The sequence below is a fragment of the Pleurodeles waltl genome, chromosome 1_1 (assembly GCF_031143425.1).
Source record: "Pleurodeles waltl isolate 20211129_DDA chromosome 1_1, aPleWal1.hap1.20221129, whole genome shotgun sequence".
In the NCBI taxonomy this organism is placed as follows: Eukaryota; Metazoa; Chordata; class Amphibia; order Caudata; family Salamandridae; genus Pleurodeles; species Pleurodeles waltl.
Genome location: NC_090436.1, coordinates 724,753,600 through 724,758,948, shown reverse-complemented (window position 1 = coordinate 724,758,948; position 5,349 = coordinate 724,753,600). Strand labels below are relative to the sequence as shown.

General features: G+C 43.8%; 1 long non-coding RNA gene across 1 annotated transcript; it reads right to left on the bottom strand.

The window, feature by feature from the left end:
* Nucleotides 1–594: 594 nt before the first annotated feature.
* On the bottom strand, nucleotides 595–2,194 carry LOC138284212 (uncharacterized). The gene is made up of 2 exons (XR_011201367.1): nucleotides 1,984–2,194; nucleotides 595–1,630 (listed from the first exon to the last, which is right to left on the bottom strand). It is a non-coding gene; the product is annotated as an uncharacterized lncRNA (long non-coding RNA).
* Nucleotides 2,195–5,349: the final 3,155 nt, after the last annotated feature.

The window sequence follows — 5,349 nt, the reverse complement described above, 5'->3', positions numbered from 1 at the left end:
TGAGGCCTATGGACATATTAGGAGGGTGATAAAGTGCACAATAGGTCTCTTGAAGGCTAGATTTTGTTGCCTATATATCTCTGGTGGATCCCTGGCCTATGAGCCTGAAAAGGTGTGTAGAATAGAGGTGGCCAGCTGCATGCTGCACAACGTGGCTGTAAGGAATTCTATCCCCCTCATGGAGGAGGAGGGTGCTGTATATCCAGACCTGCTCCCTCAGAGAGGGGGTGAGAGTGATGGTGATGATGAGGAGGGGGAAGATGTACATTTCAGGAACCAACTAATACAACTCTACTTCTAGTAACTATGTGGGACTAATCAATGAGATTGATGTCTGTGCAGCATACTGTCAGTGTGCCTTCTCATCTAGAGGGGTGTTGGGTCAATAGACATTGGGTCAATAGATATTGCCACTGTGACCAGGTCTGCATAGGACATGTAACATTATGGTAAAACTGTTTAACAATTCTGTAGGCATAACCACATGTTATACGTGGGGTGCAATTCCTGCTACTCAGGTTAGAATAAATGATTTATAAGACAATTACATCCATACTTCAATTTGTTTTGACATAATGACAGGGGACATTGTAATTGGTGAATTGGCGTTTTATTTGGTGCAGCAATTTCATTGTGCAGTTTACAGTGATGGAGTGGGCTACCGGTGGTTGTATAATATGGCAACATGGTCGCAGCATTTGTGGCAGTAGTGGTATGTCCATCTATCATTTCTAGTGTTTGGTGTTGTTTTTACACGGTTTGGTCATTGGTTCAGTGGGACACTTGGAGGACAGTTTTTGCCAGAGTCACTTCTTTGAGGGGGCCTTGGTCTTGGCAGGTGTTTCTGTCCATATCGTGGCCTGGAGGACAGTTTGGGTGCCTGGTGTTGGCCTGTACGGGTTGAGATGCAGGTCTCCTTTGTGTCCTGAGATGGTGGCACAAGTCCAGTTGCTGCTGCTGATGTTGTTGCCCGGTCTGTATCTAGGCCTGTAATAGGGGCTTCCTGTCTGTGGGGGCCTCAGGCTGTGTTGGGACAAGGTGCAGCAGTGCACCTGCTATGGTGGCCATTGTGGCATTGTGCAGTTTCCACTGCTCCATGGCCTCTTGCTGGTGTGTTACCTGCATCCTTTGACTCTGCTCCAGAGTGGACACTATCTGGGCCAATCTGTCCTGGGTATGGTGGTATGCTCCCAAGACCTCAGAGATCACGTCAAGGGCTGCAGCATCCATTCTGTGGCCTCCCCCCGATCCATTGATGCCCTCCCACTGGGCCTAGCACCCTGTGTCCTCTGCACAGGTCTGTCAGTACCACTTGTACTGGGGCCATCGTCTTCCTGCCTGTTGGCAGGGGGTGACTGTGGCCTCTGTCCATGTGTTCCACCAGTCTGTGGCCTTGATACACAGGTGTGGGGATGGTTGCCCTGGGCTGATTTTGTTGGCTGGGTAGTAGGGGTGTCAGTGGTGTCCTGGGTGGCACTGCTGGATGGTGACAGTCCTGGACTGTGTGAGGGGCCAGGGTGTTCATCAATATCCAGGGTTACATCTCCAGTGTCCTGGGTGGTGCCTCTGTCTCCCTGTGGGGCACTGCCATTCCTTGTCCTGTCCGTCAGGGTGGCATGGGTGGTGGTGCCTGTTGGGGGGAATGGACATGTCTGTTACAATTGCATGATCAGATGGGGTGCAGATGTCTGGGCTATTTTGTGCAGGTTTTGACACCTTGGGGCCATGCCTTTGTGAGGTTTACATTGCATTTTATATAGGATGTGGAGGTGCATTGTGGGTGGTGTAGTGCCTTTGTGATTCCTTGCAGGAATAGGTGGCTGTGCACAGGGGAGGGATGTGGGCCTGTTAGTGTGATTGTGGGCATGCAGGGTGACTGGGTGTTGTGAATGTAGGCTGGGTGGGGTAGTGGTCCTGTTGGAGGGGTGGAGTGGTGCATGCATTATAGGTGTGATGGATATGGGGTAATTGTAGACAACTTACCTGAGTCCATTCCTCCAGTGAGTCCAGTAGGTCCCTCAGGGTGCAGGATGGCCAATACCTTTTCCACCCAATCAGTGTAGTCAGGTGGTGTTGGTGGAGGTCCTCCCCCAGTCTTCTGGATTGCAATGTTGTGCCTGGATGCCATGGACCTCACTTTCTCACGCAGGTAGTTCCATCTCTTGCGGTTGTCGTCCCTCATGCATGGATGGTGTCCCACTATATTACAAAAACAAAGAATACACAGTTCCAAAAAGAAAAAAGAAAGTGTGATCCCTGCAGAATCACAGGGGCGAGAAGATGAGGTCCCTGGGATCCAACTATACTGGAGCAAGACCCCTCACTCACCAGTAGGTGACATGTTTCATCATAGGGCTATGCTCCTCGTCAGGCCGGCACTGCAATGCCCGACGGGCCCCACAAATGGGGCTCTTTGCCAGAGTTCTTTTGCTGTAGGAAAATGCCGGTTAGTATATGTTGGATTGGTATAGAATGAAAATACTGTTAAAAATGGCTAGAGGTAAGAAAGATAATTTATTTAATATTAAACCTCACTCATGATTAAAAACAAAAATAAGTAATGAGGGTAAAAGAGGATAAGGTCTTGTCTCCCCTACAAAAAATCAAAACTACGCTACCCTGAATTCTGGGAGTGTAGTGTAAGCAAGTACAGGAACCCCTATACTGCTGTAAAGGTCAACATGTTTCTCGCTACATAAGTCTCTAAGATCTAATGCGATTCATCAGGACCAGAAAAAACCTACCTAATCCTAATTGTCACAGTACCTACAGTGGGTATTGCAGTGTTTCGCAGGAACCTAGAAAGTGAATGTAGAAGAAAGTCAAGCAAATGCACATTGCACAACTCATATTATATATCTCGAAGCACATAAGGCAAAAAACACACATTGGCGACCTGTCCCCTATGTGATGTGAATGCGTGAAAAAAACGTGAACAACAAATCATGCACTCATTAGTTAAAATATAGTCATGCTTACCCTCTTCGTATTAGGGGATGGGTCCCATCGGGTGCGCAACAAGTTACTGTGGTCCAAAGAGGTCTAAATACGAGATTGTCAAGTCATTATCAAGCAGATACAGATTTGGTGACTATAATGACAATTATACAAAACAAAACTTGAATTTGCTTGTAAATAAGTGCCCACATTAAATGCCCAGATATCTCATTGTCCCTTATGTTATCTAGACATAGCTGGAGATAGAGGGATGTAACAAGCCCTATTGACGTGTTATTATATTAAGACACTGTCACCATATGCGAAAAAAGGGGGTGCACAGGATCAAATTATAGTATTATAATCTTTGTATTAACTCTTATACTTCATCTTTATACAAAACATGGTTTTGAAAGTACTAAACAGTGCACTGAAACGTAGTAGTAAAGAAAGGGAGAAGATTGAGCAGCTTGAGAAAAAGGGTCCAGGTCAAACGAGCCCTTTAAAAAAAAAATCCACGGATAAATGTACAAAAAAAGGATCATGTTCCTTCTCGGAAATATTAAGGATTTACAAGTCCCCAGTGTAACGAGACAGTTAAAACATCGGGGATTCAGTAGTTCAGTCAAGCGCTGGTTCCTTGTTTATCTGTATCAAACGCAGAGCCAGTAAAAGCGCTGGTACCAGTGTGTCTATACCACTGCGCTATGATCCCCAGTATGAAGCCGGCAAAGAGTGGTCAGCGCGCAATATGCACAGTGCACTCCCGGATTACGGCAACAACAGCCGAAGGCAATTAGAATATAATTACACACGTTAAAAAGGAAAAACGGGGCACTTACTTCTCACTCTGCCACAGCGCCCAGTGTCACCTACCCGGCTTGAAGCTCCCGTAATTGTGAAAAGTACACACCGGGGCGGGGCCTTAAGTGGAAAGAAAAGTCATTAACATAAACAAAGGACTAATCATATTAGTAAGGAGAGGGTACCATCTTGATTCGTAGAGATAAAAGTGGGACAAGTTCCCTTTTTCCATTTTGGCGGTCATCTTACAATATTTTAAAGGAAAAAGGAACTGCTGAAATAGTATACCTCATGGAGATTTAGTAGATATTACATAATGTGTAAAGTGAAGAGAATGGAAGGATGTGACAATCATTAATATTCTTCAGAATATGATTGTCTCAAATTGAGTGAGATGTCTTAATTTATGAAAAAGGGGAACTAATTAGCTCGTCAACCAGGGAGGAGGTAGCCATATAGTGAAAGAAAATAGTCCAAAATAAATCTGGGTAGCTCCATAGTGAAAGGAAAATCAGACAAAGGGTCTTCAGAATAACTTAGGCTAGTTTCTTCGAGGCCCAAAAGTGTATTCAAATGAATTGGTGGCAAATTTCATCAATAATAAGTAGGATCTACTAATTGGATATCATCATGGAATTGCGTGTTTATATACGATGAATGAAGTCTACCCATTGGATATCATCATTAAGTCCTTTTTGATGTGTTTTAAGTCTGCTAACGCGTCCCTTTCTAGCTAATTTATTCACTTTGGGACTCGTTTTAGGCTAATGAATCTTTTGACCCTGATTGAAGACACCTTAGGACGAGATAACTAATCAACATGTCAATTAATATGTCAATAACATCATCAATATTTACCATAACAAGACAATTCAGATTAATCAATGACATTAATAAGACTCAGAAACCACCATGACCTTTCAGTCATGAATAACCACACCAGTTTAGTATGATTTTATGATGTTTATTCCCTATTGATTACAATTCTACTAGTAAGTTTATCAGTCTCAAAACCATGAAACACATCAGCATTGTCATAAAAAGGCAACTCGAATAAGATTTCATCAAGGCAAGGAGCATGAACATTAGAACATAGCATGACGTCAACATGGATTAACCCCAGCAGAGTATTATTAGCACGTTATTCAACAAAGCATAGATTCAGTCATTTGTCTATTTGCGTCCGTTTAGTGAATTCCTTAACTAACCTCGAATTAGCATTAGCATGTTGGGCTTCATGCAAAACAATTTAGCAACACCAATTTAGAAAAACCTCTAACTATGGTCTCTGTCAAAAGAATCAGTTGGTACCTAGAAAGGGAAGGCAAACAGACAAATACATTTTGTCATACTATAGTTACCCTCCATAATGGGTCAGCAGACAGAGTCAATCTTCGTCCTCAGGACATCAGTTGATTTGCCATCAGCCAAAATTTCAGCAAGACGGGTAAGAAGGGCACTTCCCTCTTAAGGAAGAAAAGTATAGAATCGGGCAAGGTAAGGGTAAGGATGGTTTGAAGAGTCAAACAGAAAAGTCTTTAGGTAGAGTGACAAAGTGTCTGGGTCATAGCAAAAGTTTGCAATGGCATCTCTCTCTCGGCTCCTCGT